This window comes from Poecile atricapillus, chromosome Z, assembly GCF_030490865.1.
Source record: "Poecile atricapillus isolate bPoeAtr1 chromosome Z, bPoeAtr1.hap1, whole genome shotgun sequence".
NCBI lineage: Eukaryota > Metazoa > Chordata > Aves > Passeriformes > Paridae > Poecile > Poecile atricapillus.
In genome coordinates this window covers 27,798,595-27,814,056 of record NC_081289.1, presented here as the reverse complement: position 1 = coordinate 27,814,056, position 15,462 = coordinate 27,798,595, and the positions used below count along the sequence as shown (strand labels likewise).

Below are 15,462 nucleotides of genomic sequence, written 5' to 3'. Positions count from 1 at the left end.
GTAAAGGTTATTTAAATGAAAGAGAACTTATTTGTGTATTACTTGTAAAGGAGACCTCTTTTTATTGTCAAAATAAGCTTCCTTAATCTTCAGCTGAAGAAATAGGCTGTTACTAACCTGTTTGCTACATTTTAAAGGGCACTCAGATTGTAAGTAAAAGCATTCTTAATGGTTCTGTATCAATCTAGGATTGATACATGTATATATGTCCTACAAGCGTCAAGTTTGTAGGACAGAGTGAAATGTGTAGGATTTTGGGGTTTTTTTCCTCCCTCTTGCTTCCTGTTGTGGAAATGTGTGCAAAGACAACCCTTTGGGCTCTTAGGACATGTTAAAAAGAAAATCATTGCATACCCCCTTTCTCCCTTTTTAGGCCACGTTTAACTAAACCACCGGTGAGGCACAGCAAAACAGCAATAACACTGCTCTTGGAAGGTCCCTTCGAAAGAGTTGCAGTGCACATGTCCTCTTGCACCAGCTTGGCATGTTGCTATCTGGAGTGAGGGCATAATATGTAATAAACTTGAATAATTTCATGCTGCTTCCTTGGCTTGTCTATAATTTGATATAAAAGTATGTAAGCGTTTATAGCTGGCTTATGCATATCTTGCCTTTTGGCACAGGGCATGCCAGATCTCCATTTGGGTGGGATAGCTTTTTAATTAAAGCATGTGTTTATTTTTTCATACTTTTTCAGTTATATTTTGTACTTATGAAAGGTATTACACTCATGTATTGGGAACCGGAGTTCTTATCAGTTACAAAGATTTAGTAACGTTTTTGGCAGTACTGGCTTGTCAGGCTTCAGAGTGTACCTTAACTGACTGTGTGAGACTTTGTGTTACTTGTTCCCATGGTTGGCCTCTGAAATGGGAAAGACTATGGGTGGCAGTTTCTGATGAGCCAACTAACTAATTTGTTGATGGAGACTGGCCTAAGACAAATCAACTCTTACCATTCAAGAAATTTAAGCTGCAGTTTGACAGCAAAAGATGGGTTTTATTGACTGGTTTTGGTGAGATCTCTTTCAAAATAACCTTTTAATTTCTGGTTTAGCTTTTGGACTTCTAAAATCAAAAATAAAGTATTTAGACCCACTTCTAATAGTGTTGATATGCTATGTAGAATTTTCTTTATTGTAGAAAAGTGTTCAGTGTTACTGATAGAGAACACATAATGTAAGCAGAGGTGTATACCTCTCTAAAATCATGCAGGAGAGGGTACTGCTCTCCTGGGAATAGCCTCCCTGTAGTGGGAGGTGATGTTCAGTTCTGTTCCTATCAAACTTTTCATAGTTACTAAAAAAAAAAAAAAAAAGGTGGTTCAGTTATTCTTATGACTCAGGTCCAGTTCCTGACAGTTCTTGACTAGACTTCAGTCTTGGCTGAACTGGAAAAATGGAAGATGTCTTACAGCCATGTACAGCACTGCTGGTACATCTGTGTCACACTCGTGTCTGGCCACACCACTTCTTGATTGCTTCAGCTGAGCTTCTCTGCTGGTGCTTACCACTGAGATACATATTGATTTGTTTGGGGTCACTTAGAAAAGCATGTGACGTTCTTCGTTATGCATGTACATGGGTTTCCTTTCATTTTAATAACAGAAAAGGACAAAAATAAAAGGCCAGATCCAAACACTCAGAAGTCAAGACTGACATTTAATCAGAAGTGGATTCTGTTTAGCCCTGTTGGAGGATAATATCTGCTCTGGGTGTTCTAGAGTCCGTGATTTGCTGCCTGTTTGCTTTTGAAGACAAAAAAATGCAGAACTGCGTTTTACCAGCTCTCAAAAGTTTTCTTGCTGCCTTCATGAACAACAGCACAAGCAGTCAAACTTCCAGTTTTGGATACAACAGAGCAGTGATCTTGCAGTAAGATTCCTGTTTCTTCTTGCCTCTTACCTCAAGAATGGAGCTAAGCAGTGGTAGCTAAAAATGCAAGCATCCTCTTGTCACCGGGTGACAGTGAATATGCTTGTTTTTTCTGGTGCTTTTTCTGCTTCTCTTGTACCACAGTGTTTGTAACCTGTGATGATTTTGGAAGAGTGGAAAAAGTGTTACCAGGTTCTTTGTCAGGGAGCCCTGGCTTGAGTCCGTTGAGATTTGACCTGTTTTCTGTTTGGGAAGGCCATTATTTCTTGTCTCAATTGTGATGCAACAAATTGAAAAAATCTAGGAAAATTACTTTCTTTCCCCCTACCTCTTCATTACAAGCACACAGCATGCCTATGTTCATACCAGTAACTGTGTATGGAATTAATTGCATATTCTGTGCTGGAATACGATGATTTATTTTGTAGTATTTTACTAGTATGAACTCAGTCATCTAATTGCTAGTAAATTGGAAATCCTAAACAGAACCCTCTGATGAGCTCTACTAAGAGCTCAGTACTTAGCTAGAAATTGTATAGGGAGCTACTATGCTGGAAGCTTTAGTACAGTTTATTGGAAGTATTGTTCATATCACTTTCCTTGTAAAATTAGATGCTGCAAAGTATCTTGTTAATAGCTTTTAACTGATCTAAAGACTTTGTATTAGCAGAGCTGACTGAATGGCTTGTGTCCATGTACAGCATCTCTAATGACTAGGAAAAAACATACCTAAAACTTATTAGCTGAAAGAAAAATATGTGCTGTAATACTTGCCAGAATAGGAATAAACCTTCATACACCATAATGAAATTTTGTTAATCAGCCTTCAATTCAATATCTGCAGTTTGCTGTTAACTTTGGTTAGATGCCTGGATACACTTGAATTTCCATGAGGCTTGATTTGTTCAACAGTGTTTTCTGTAAGTAGTTGTTCTGGAATAGTGAAAATGCAATGTGTGATTTTTTAAAAATTAACATAAATGGTTATATGATAAATGTAGTGAATACCCCGTGATTAACATTATGTTTTCTGCTGGAAATACAACACATCAGGGCAGAAATAGTCTAGGAGGTTCCTGGAGTGTGTGTCCCCTGACACAAATGATGAGGTAGAAAGCTAGGGAAGGCACCTGCTGGACCTGTGGTTTGTGAACAGAGAAGGATGGTGGGTGATGTGATAGAGGCCATCCTGGGCAGAGCGATCATGCAAGGATAGTTTTCAGTTCTTCAGGAAGTAAGGAGGGGAGTCAGCAGAACTGCCGCCTCAGGCCTCTAGAGAGCAGAGACTCTGGCCTGTTGAGGAGCTTGGTTGACAGAGTCCCTTGGAAGGCATTCCTGAAGGGCAGAGGAGTCAAGAAAGGTTGGACATTCTTCAAGAAGGAAATCTTAAAAGTGCAGGAGCAGGCTGTCACCATGTGCTGAAAGATAAGCCAGCAGGGAAGACTGGTCCGTCTGAACAGAGAGCTTTGGCTGGAACTTGGGGAAAATAAAAAGAGATGACCCTTGAAACAAGGGGCATTAAACTCAGGATGATTACAAGGATGTTGTTAGGTTACACAGAAAGAAAATTAGAAGTCTAAAACCCAGTGAGAACTTAATCTGGCTGCTACCATGAAAGACAATAAAAATGTTTCTATAACATACATTAGCAACAGAAGGAGGGCTGAAGAGAATCCTTTATTGGATGTGCGGGGAAACAAAGTGACAAAGAATGAGGAAAAGGTTGAGATGCTTAATGCCTTTTTTGCCTCGGTCTGTAATAGTAAGACCAATTGTTCTCTGGGTATCCAGTCCCCAGAGCTGGAAGAAAAGGATGGGGAGAAGATAAAAGCTCCTGTAATCCAAGGGAAAATGGCCAGTGACCCTGCTACACCACTTACGGGCCTGGATGGACTTGGCAGAAGTACTCCCTGAGCCGCTTGCTGTCAGCAGTCCCAGCTACCTGGGGAGGTCCCAGATGATTAGAAGCTGACAAATGTGATGGCTGTTTACAGTAGGGGCTGGAAGGGATCTGGGGACTACAGGCCTGTCAGCCTGACCTCTGTGCCAAGGAACGTCATGGAACACATCTTAAGTGTCCTCATGTGGCATGTATGGGATAACCAGGCCGTGTCAGCATATGTCTTTAGGAAAGTCAAGTCCTGCTTTACCAGCCTCATCTCCTTCTGCAACAAGGTAACCTGTTTAGTGAATGAGGGAAAGGCTGTGGATGTTGCCTAGCTAGACTTTAGTAAAGCTTTTGGTAGTGTTTGCGCCGTCATTCTTCTGGAGAAACTGGCTGCTCATGGCCTGCATGGGTGCCCTGTTTGCTGGGTGAAAAACTGGCTGAATGGCCAGTCTCGGAGCGGTGGGGAATGGAGTTGCATCCAGCTGGTGGCTGGTCACAAGCAGTGTTCCCCAGGGCTCTGTGCTGGAGCCAGTCCTGTTTAATGTCTCTATCGATGATTTGGGTGAGGAGGTTGACTGCACCCTCAGTCAGTTTGCAGATGATGCCAAGCTGGGCAGTGTTGATCTGGTGGAATGTAGGAAGGCTCTGCAGAGGGATCTGATCAGACTGGGTTGATGGGCTGAAGCCAATAGGAGGAAGTCCAACAAGGCCAAGTGCCAGGTCCTGCACTTGGGTTGCAACAGCACCATGCAGTTCTGCAGCTGGGGGCAGAGTGGACGGAAAGTGACAGTGGCAGCCTGACTCCTATCAGATATAGTGTGGCCAGCCCCTCACACTTGTGAGACACCTTGAATCCTGTGTCCAGTTTTGAGCTCCTCACTACAGGAAGGACATTGAGGGGCTGGAGTACAACCAGAAAAGGGCAATGAAGCTGGTGAAGGGTCTGGAGCACAAATCTTAGGAGGATCATCTGGGGGAGCTGGGATTGTTTAACCTGAAAAAAAGGAGACTCAGGGAAAACCTTGTTCTCTACACTACCTGAAAAGAGGCTGTAGCCAGGTAGAGTTCAGTCTCTTCTCCCAAGTCACAAGCAATAGGAGAGGAGGAGATGCCCTCAAGTTGTGCCAGGGGAGGTTTAGATTCCATACTAAGAAATATTTTTTACCTGGCGAAGTTGAACATTTGAACAGGTTCCCCAGCGAAGTGGTGGAGTCACCATCCTTGGAGGTGTTTAAAAAGATGTGTAGACATTGTGGTAAAGGACATGGTTTTGTGGTGGCTTTGACAGTTCTATGGGAGGGGTTGGATTTGATAATCTTAAAGGTCTTTTACAAGGGAATGGATTCCATGACACTATAAACCATGTCTTTCCCTTTTGTCTCTCATCTCGCATTCAAAGGAAAAAGAATTAATTCAGCAGTGTTCTGTCACGTTGTGTAAGTTGGTTTGGCCACTATCAGCTTCACCTATTTCACTTCTTGTGTGGAGGTTGGGAGGTTTCTCTCATCTTTCCAGCATTTTTGTGTGAAATGTGTACATCTGATTTTCTGATGTTCTTGATCCTGACCATAACTTGTGTGTATTGCTACATAAATTTGGTCTTTTAGATAGGTCTTGGTAAGTTTAATAATAATAGAAACTAAGCAGGCAGTAAATTACATGGATTGGGTAAAATTGTTACAGAAGGAGGTAGCAGATTGTCGTTGTATTGCAGGGCATTGCTGAGTGAGTGGCAGATTCTCTTCTCTAGTGTTGGAGAGCGGAAGTAGCAGGAGCATAATTGAGATTTGCTCTGAAGAGATGCTTTTTATTTTGCATGAGAACTGAATTGTGCTGTCCTTACCTCCCTTCCATCTAAATCACTGCATTTTAATGGAGAAACACTTCATACCATGTTACTCTGAGAGTGTGTAAAGAGAACTCTGCTGCAGAATTGTTTGTTTGCCAGCTGTGGTAGGGCACTGGTTTTGGTGATGAGCTGGGGGTCCATTGCAGTGTGGTATTCTATGTCTTTACAGTTCTGACTTCAGCTAATAACACATTTTCTTTGGAGAATGGGGATTCTTGCATTCTGGCCTTTTTTCCTTTTGCTCTATGTACTTTTCTACATTTGGTGTCTTTCACCTTTTCTGCATTAGGTATATGTAATATTGTTGTTATCAGAGACAAAACTGTTCTTGCTTGTGAATTGCTTGGTTGAGTACATTTTTATTTCAATGATGGTAGTATCCTGCAGTTAAGATATAGAAATTTGACTTGTCATGTGTTCATTTTGTTTGTTTCCTTGTCTTTTTGCCTTGCAGGAATGCAGCTTATTTTATGTTTGAAAGGTGGAATTTGTGGAAAACCAGAAGGGGGTGTATATATAATAGAGCTGCTGAAAATAGCAAGGGGAGGAGAAGAGGTTAATTATACATATACTCCGCAGCATAGTCAAAACCTTGTCAAAGCTGGTGGAAAAAGAAAGCTTCGGTAAACCTGGGTCAAACGAAAGCACGTCTCTTAGCTCAATGAGAAACAGCATTAGGGAGTTTCTGAAAGTGGAAGGGAGGAGGATTTAGGAAATAAACTTCTTTGCTTATCCACAGAACTGTAATGTTTATAAAGATGTTATTGGTCTGTGCTTCCTCATGGAATTTTGTCTCTATGTGTGCATTGCCTTTCTGGAATGAGCTGAGGAGTAAGGTCCTTTTGCTTAGTGGGTTAACAGGACTTGCAGAATTAAATCAGGAACAATTCTCAACGTGAAAGTCATTTAGTTGCCATCTTTCTAGCCGAAACAAGGTAACAAACTTCATTTTTCATTGAAAGTTGGGATGTTTTAGAGCAGGGGCAAAAAGAGATATACTGCTTTTCTTGGAATAGAACACTAGGACTACATTAGCATTATAAAATGGTTGTGTGTAATTCATCATGTATGGTTTATGTTAATTGTACCTCTTTATTTGGCCTCTTCATGAGGGGAGATAGGTGGAGACAGAAACAGTAGACAAAACTTCTGGTTTTGTTTTTTCTCTCCTCCCTGGTGTACAAGACAAATGACTGTAGGAGTGTGGGAACTTAAGAGAATGGTGGGACTGATTCTGAGAGTAGTGGACCATCTAAGCTCCCTTTGTCTTTCTTTAAAATGTTAACTCTAGCATTTCCAAAAATTATGCTCTGAGTGCAGTATCTTTGTTATCCTCCAGTAATCAGTATTTACAGAGGAGTGTCGTTTTTGGTGGCTTGAGTTTAAAACCTAGATTTTTCAGACTTCAGACTGAGATGTGTTAGAAGTTTAATCACTTTATGCTCCAGCATTGTGTTGTGCTGCCTTCTCTCTCTCTCTCCTGTGTCTGTTGGCTATGCCAGTGGAGCTGCAGTGGGGATGCATAATGAGGTGGTGCAAGAAACTGGTCCAATCTGAAAATTTCAGAGAAAGCCTGCAGGGGTGGGGATGGGTTGATAGGAAGGGAGAAGACCTCCTTAAAATAGTACTACCTCTGAAGCAGTCTCTTTGTAGAATTATTTAAATGTATAAAATTATTTTGTATTAATCTGAACTGTTTCTCCTGTCTCCATGTAAGTATGGCTGTAGTCTTAGTCACTCCCTTTTAGTCTCAGAAGACAAAGCTTACTGTAAGAATGGGTCTGCTTCAGTTTGTGGCTTCAACATGAGGCAGATGCTATGGAATCTGAAGTGTGGAAAAATGAGCAAAGTGATATTTAGAGGACATAGGTTGTAGGAGACAAGGAGAAATGTTAGGCAAAGAAAAGTTGTTCTTCTAGTGTGAAAATCTTACAAATGCTTTGAATTATTTTTTTTCATATTTTTTTTAGAGAAGTTCAAACAGTTCTTATGTTTGGGAAAAATAAGGTTCTGTCCAGATTTTTTTATCAGTAAACATTATATGGCCTTGACTGTATTTTCTTTTAAAGTGTGCCATAGCAATAGTATTTGCAGATGTTCCACACTCAAAGTCCTCTTAAATCTGCATTGATTTAAAGGTATGAAGTGCTGAATTAATAGAAAGAATAACCTTAGCTAGTGAAAATTTAAAGTGCTAAAGCTAAATTTTTTGTCTTGCTTTAAAGGAACAAGAGCTATCTATAAAAGGATTGGAAGGTATAAATTTGAGTACAGCTTTTCTGCAATTGAAGAGTAATTCTTTAATTTATTAGTTTAGGTAGATCAAGGTTATATTTCTACCTGATTTTAATGTTACTGCCTATAATGTAAATAGGTGGTATTGTCTTCAATGCTGGTTTTATCCTGATCAGTGGATATCATTCTTGTGTACAGTGCATAGCCTCTATTGTAATAATACTTGCACATAACTGATACAGATTTTATGTCAATTTATTTCATTTGCCTTGAGGAGTTCCCAGGGGTCTTAGTTACAGGCTCATTACACCAGACATGGTAAAAAAAGAATAAAGAGATTTAATTGTATGGACTGTGTTGAATAGAAAAAACAGACATATTACAGGTACTATTAAATATGATCCTTGTAAGTATGCATCTTAGCAACTTGTCATCAAGCTGGGGCTACTGCTTAGTATGAAAAATTACAAAAGCTAATTAAAAATAATGTGTTAGGATGGTGGGCTTTTTTCTCCCCCCACTGTTTATTTCTGAGTGTTTTAGATACTGGATAAATTTCTCCACAGAAGGTGGGAGCTTGGGCAGATAGAACACTGCTTGCACTTTACTGCCTTCCTCTTGCAATTGATAATTGACTTCTCCTTTTCATTGTTTTGCAACTGAGAGGTGAAGGTTTAGTGAGAGCTGCAATGCCTTTGCTGAGCCTCCTGTCTTGCATGTCTCAGGAGGAGCAGATCAGAAGTGGTTCTTGAAGTGGATGTTCAGATTTTGCTGTGTTGCTGGAGCAGGTATCATGTTTGACTGCTTGAGGACATAGGGGGTATGGATAAGGTCACTTTGCAATAAGAGGTATGTAATGAATTGATGAATTGCCAAAATTTTTGGAGGATGAGTGAGGCGGATTAGGATGTGCAGTCAGCTGATCTGGAGGCTTGGGGAGTGGGGGGGGGGGGGGGATGAGCCGAGAGTTCAGTATTATTTTAATTTTGGTGTTAGGAAGGGTAGTTCAACTCTTGTGTAAAAATGAAGAGCCTTTTAAATATGAGTTCCTGATTTCAAGTGCCCTTCAGTAGCCACACCACTTAAAACAGTTCCTGCTGTGTCTGTTTTGCTGGTGCAGATGTTTGTGTAATGATACAGTGAATGGATCTGTCAGGTCAGAAATGGCTTTTCTCCCTCACCGAATTTTCTGAACCGTATCAGTTCCCTGATCTGACTTGTTCGTGAATGGCTGTGTTAATACCATAGAGAGAGATGGACCTCTTCAACTGGGCTAGAGAAGATTGACCCTACATGTGAAACCAAAATTGTTGTCTTAATCTTTGACATAAAATGGAATCTGACTGATTTGCATAGATTCTTATTAAAATAGCAGTGTCTGTCAGAAATTTGGATAGATAACTTTCAACAAGAGGTTGGTGGATTTTTGAAAGCTTTTTAAGTGCATCTGTGCTGTTGATTGAGACTGAGAACCAATGGCATAATAATAAAATCAGATGTATACAATCAGCCAAAATTCTGCTGAACTTTGATAATTTGTAATATTTCTAGAAATACATGTTTTCATAGTACTTCAGCTTAAATACTGGCTTACAACAGAAGTTGTTCTTGTCAAATTTCTTTCCTCATGTTTAGGAGTATGAATTTAACAGTACATTTCACTAAAAGTGCAAAGCTAAACTGGAGATGGTATTTCAGTTTTGTTCACTTAGTGAGTAGGGAAAACTTGCAGATGCAAAAATGTCTGTATTTCTGATTTGGTGTTATACAAGTGGTTTTTTAAAAAATATTTTGGATGTGAGGGAAGAGCAGCAGCCAAGTAATAGCCACATGCAAAATTTGGTTATTTTTTGTTGTCACTTGTTTGCATGATGCTTTTTATTATAGCAGTTGAATGCTTTGGATATGTCTGCTCACATCTCCCCTGTGAGATAGGAAGGTCCACTCACTCAGGCTTACTGTGGTTGGGCTTTTTCTGTGGTCACTTAAGGAAATAAATGGAAAAATAAGTGAATGTGGATTTTATCTAGCACAATAATCTCTAATCATTCCTCTCTTTCAAATGACAAAGCTCACTATGCTCCTTCTGCCACGCTCATCTGTTCCTCACCCATTCTGTGAGAACCATTTCCTTAATTGTTTGGATTTAAGCTGATACATACTGACTTTCTGAAAAGCTGTACAGACATTTTGGTAAAGAAGGCCCAGCGTCTCTGTGAGATGATGTAAGCTAGTTACAATCCACTTCACCAAGCTGTAGCTCATTTGAGGAGCTTTTATCAAAAAGTTTTCACTAGGAGGGACAAAATTAAGTTTTGGTGTCCTGTTTTTTTTTGTCAAGACCAATATTTCCACAGATTTGCAGGACGTGTTGCTAATATGTGTTATTGATAGGTACTTAAGCATGTGTAACCATTACATATGGTTTCTAAGATATGCTGTGATTTTTTAGAATTATGAAATTTGGTTTCCATTAATGCAGTATTCTGGGTTTAATTTAATTTTTATTTACAAGATACTTCAGTTTAGCTACTTCCATAGGGTCTGTCACGCTCTGTGATAATTAACTGTATCCTGTTTCAGCTTTGAGTGTTGTAGTAAGGTTTGTTTGACAGAATATATCATGATGGCTTAGTAAGAGCCAGATCTGACTGCAGTTTTCTCTAAAAGTGTGGTAGTGAATAATATCAGAAACACAACTTTCTGAAAGAAGTGAGCAGTGAATGTTACTGCTTGGACAAACTGGTGACTGACTGAAGGGCTGTCTAGGTTTACTTCGACACCACACCTAATGTTGGAAACAAGTCTCAATTATTCTCCCTTTTCTTTTAAAAAGGCATCAAATGTAGAAGAAATAAATTGTATCTGTTACTTTGTTAAATGCAGTCTAAGGCTTGATCTTTAAATTCATCTTCTTGTGGCACTGGTGGCTGATTTGCCTTCTCTTAAAAGCAGCAGCGTTCCTCCAAAACTGAAACAAGGTCAGTCTATTCCCAGCCTTTGATCAGGTGTGCAAGTAATAACTCTGTACCTGCAGAAATGAGGGTTAGCAACTTGGCCTTGACAATAGAAATGGTACTTAGTACATGGAAATCCTTTTTTCCTGTTTCTGGCTGAATTTGGAGTATACTTATACTCAGGTTCTGGCTTTTGAGACTGTTTTGGTTATGTGTGTTCTCTGCTAGTTTAAGAAAATACAATGAGGAAGGACAAAAATAGTAATTTTTGCATTTTGTATGAGTTGTGGCAAGAAATGGCTGCAAACTTATGTACATCTCTGTCACTTGCACAGCATTTAGCAGGCGAGTCCATTTTAATCAGAACCCCGGACACTCTATAACCCTCTCAACTTCTTTGTGTACATTGGCCTATGGAAAATACCGTCTTACTGTTTGTCGCCTGCCTGCAACTGCATTTTCTTTCCTGATAAGTATGCTAGGAAGTGAGAGGCTTTTGACAGAGCACTAGAGATATATTGCATTTGACTGCTGCCTGAGACTTCTCTGCACAGATGGATCGTGGTAGTCAACCCAAATCTAAAGAAAATGTAACGAAGCGGAAAGACCTCACTTATGTCCTACTGGATGAGCTGGTGGTGGTTTCATTTGCTCCTTTATAGGCTTATAGTCAAGAATTAGGCGTGTCCCTACAGTATTTTAGTTTTTAGCTGACTTGTTATGAGCTGTCTGTAGAGATGCATTACTGTGTTGGCATCAGTGTTGCGTGGGGAGATCTGGGCAGCTGTCCTGTTATTTGTTCGGTCTTTGATAATCAGGACAAAAAGAGTTTTAAAGATTTATGTGGTTGTAAAAGAAAGCATAGCATGGTATATTGCAGAAGATTGTCTCACAGAGTAAGCTTGGTATGGGAGTACTGATGAATTCTGTTAATCAGCACTGGTCAGGTGTACTCTGATACACTCTGATACTGATGCACTCTGATAGAGGAACCATTGAAAGATGCTTACACGTTATTGACTAACATTGGATAATCTTGTGCACAGTGAGGTCACAATGCAGTAGCTTCATATTTTGAGGAGCTCCTATGTTAACAAAGTTCTATGAGGCTGTTTTGAAGGATTAAACAAGATAGAAAATATGCATTATTGCTTGAAATAACTCCATATTTCACAAATAAGTCTGAGATCTGGGTAAAAGGACCTATTGCTTCTTTCTATTCAAGACTTCTGTTCAGTGATTCTGTAAGTGAGGCTGTTTTTTATCAGCCACACAAGCTTGTAATGTGCTTCCTTTGTTCCTGCCAGGTTGAAGGCAAATTTTGATTACTGGGCTGTTGGGGGAGAAATGACTGTGTTGAAGCAGAGTGAAACTGCTTAGCCCAGTGAGTGTAGTCTGCAGTGTCTAGATGAATATGCTTAGATGGCTCTACAGCTACAGGCTATAAATACTTTAAAGTCATGCAGCTTTACTGAGAGAGCTGCATGCACGTGTAGCAACAGTGTAGGTGTGACACTGGAGTAGTGAAAGCTGTGCCAGACTCTTACCTTCCCTTTGAATAAACGAAGATGTTGCATATTACGTGTGTTGGAAAGTACTGTAAATGTGTGTAATTTGTGGCTGTTAATAGAGCACTTGTTTGGAGGCAGGACTTTGTCCCTTCTGTTGGGGATGGCATCATGGATGTGTACCACCATTATGGAGTTTTATATGATGGTGTTGTAGTCTCTAGTTGCCAGGTGGTACATTGTCCTCTTGAGATTGTGCATAAGGAGGAGTATGTACCAACTGAAAATGTTTTCTTTAAAGGCTTCCAGTAAAAATTAATAAAATAGATACTTTTTTTTCATGTGGATGGGGGTAGACTTTGAAGGCCTTATCTGTCTGAATATATTTTTTTAACAAGACTTGTCCAGGGGATTATTCTCAGTGGTTTTGCTGAGAGCATAGCACTTCTATCTAAGCACTTTACAGGGCTGTTACTATTAAGAAAGGCTATTGCAGTAGTAATTGTAATAGTTCTGTATTTATAGCACATTAATGACAGGAAATGTGCTATATGTCTTAAGTTATCAGTGATGTAATGGATCGGAGCACGTCCATCCTTTTTTACTCCTGTTATTAATTAAATGCCTTTTTTCTTTTTTGGCAGCTATTCTACTGGTTATGTTACTCAAGTTAGGGTCCTTGTAAGATACTCAAAGCAAGTATTGTCCTTATGAAAACTTCTTATCTGTTTGTCAGGGTAAATTCCAAGATTGAAAAATAATAATAAATTGAAGGAGAAAAATATGATCTCCCTGTTTTGAGTTAGCATATATAATGTCTGGACTAAATAAATGTTACATGATTGCATGAGATTATGGAGGATAAGAATTCGTGCCTTGGTTGACCTTTACTGTATCTCTGTTCTTAAGGGCATTTTACAGCATCTTGTGTGGTTTCTATTCCTTATATAATTAAAATTACTATTTTTTTAATAGTGAAGAAGTCTTAAGAATGTTTGCTAGCATTGTTAACATACATTAACTTGAAAACATAGCAGTTTTCAAGCCTGTTGGTAGAGTTATAGAGGATGAATATCATTCAGAGATTAAAGGTTTTGTATGATGTAATGCAGAAGAGGCTTCCTGAGATCTTGTCCAGGCTATGCAAAGTAAGCTTTGGTAAAGTCATGTTTAAAAATTGAGTCTGAGATTCTGTGGGAGACTGAGCCTGTGAGAGGATGGAGATGTTGCTTTCATGAAAAGAGGATGGATGCCAAGCATGTGATAGCCAGGGCGTGCACGCAGTCTCCATGGCACGTGAATGTTGCTGATTGCAGAGCCCCAAACTGCTTATCTAGAAAAGCTGCTTTTAACATCTGCCAGTTTCAGTAGATGTTCTCTTACCTTTAGCTTGATAACTTTCTTCTATATATGGGTTTTTTTTTCCTTTTTCCCCCCTCCTCTTTTTTTTTTTGTTTTTTTTTTTTTTTTTGTTTTTTTGTTTTTGCCTTTACAGTAAGTTACACAAAAAAAGAAAGAAGCTTGCCTTAGATATCTCAATTTTATTCATTCTCTAATAGGGCTGGAACTTCAAACTGATGAAACATCAAAAGCAGTGATTCAGAAGAAGGAGGAGCTTATCCATAATAAGCCTGAACTGGACATGTTGGCACAGTGTGGCATTCATGGAAGTGTTATTCATGTGATATATGTAGTCTTTAAAATGCTAGAAAAGTGGAAGTTCAGCAGAACAGCAGATCTCTCTTATGACACTTAAAATATAAGATTAAAACAGCAGTAAAGTTGACTTCCTAGAAGAAAGAGACAGAATTTGAAGTATTAACAATTTGACAGTTCTCTTTTGATTCTAGTAATATTATTATGTACATCAAGCTGCATGAACCAAGGCTGCAACACAAAGAGGTCTTTGAATTAGAGGAGAGGGGCTGCAGAGACATGCAGTGCTGTGAGGTGGTTTTGTGCCTGTGTGTTCTGTAGCCTACACACACAGATAGTAGAAGATGAAAGGCTCCAGTGGTAGAGTTAGAGTCTTCTGTAGATAACATACATGTTAATAAAAAAAGAAACCCTTGGGAGGCAGATGGGAAAAGAACTGGATGCCAGATCTTGCCTGCATCTGATTTGTGTGCCTGGGTTTTTTTGTGAGTTTGGTGATCTACTTGAACAAAATTTAAATGCAGAGTTAGAATTTAATTCTCAGTGGGTTCAGCTGAATGTGGCACACACAAAACATGGCTAAATATGAAAACATAATGCAGGCAAGCCTTCCAGGAAGTCTCCAATCTGAGGAGTTGGGGTTCTGTTTCCTGGAAAAGTGTTGAGCATTGTTTTAACATTCTTTTAAAGGAAGGAGTCTCTCCAGGTGGCTTTATCCATATTTTTTTTCAGGAAGAGAACACCACAAGGTGTTTCACACATAAAAAGCTTTTGTCATCTGTTATTTGGGGGTTTTGTTTTGATTGGTTGGTTTTGATTTTTTGCTTTGTTTGGATTTGGTTTTTAAAAGCAGTGTACTTGCGCATACTTGTTCATTATTGTGCTTTTCTTAATGCATCTACTAATGTGACAGGCTTTTATAGAGGGACTAGCCAGAGTCCCCAAACAATTCTGCAGTTGTGGTCCAGTCCTTGAGGTTGAGTTATAATTCCACATACTGAATAATATGTTGAAATACAGAGGAGAGCCTTCCTGGAGTTTGTTTACTTATGTGTTGATTATGTAAATGTAGATGATCCTACACGGTATTCCAAAATATATATTATGACTGGCAAATGTTTTCAGTTATGTTTCATTCAAGGTAACAGAAAAGTCCTGAGCAATGAAGTTGCAGACTGTTCTGCTCAAAGAGAGTGAACTTGTTTCAACTTTCCATCCTGTAAAGCAAAGCAGATGGCTGGGGGGACAAAATGCGATGTGTTGGTTTTCACCTAGGCGTGTCACGGGAATTACTCAGGAGCTGAGCACTGAGTATGCTGGTGCCAGTTCTTTCACACACGCTTTTGTAGATCCTTCATTGATTGGGTTATCTTGGTTTGAGCTGTGGTCAGTTGTATCTTGAGTATTTGCTTATAGAGATCTTTCCCTGTGTGAAACATAGGCCTTGGATATCATTCCTGTGGTAAATCCAAGTGTGGTTTGAAAGCATTGCAGGA

At 39.4% G+C, this 15,462-nt stretch overlaps 1 protein-coding gene across 6 annotated transcripts in view; it reads left to right on the top strand.

Moving 5' to 3' along the window:
• The window catches only part of LOC131592981 (transcription factor 20-like), a 130,466-nt gene that overhangs the window by 66,874 nt on the left and 48,130 nt on the right, over positions 1-15,462 (top strand). The gene's annotated exons all lie outside the window — the stretch shown is intronic.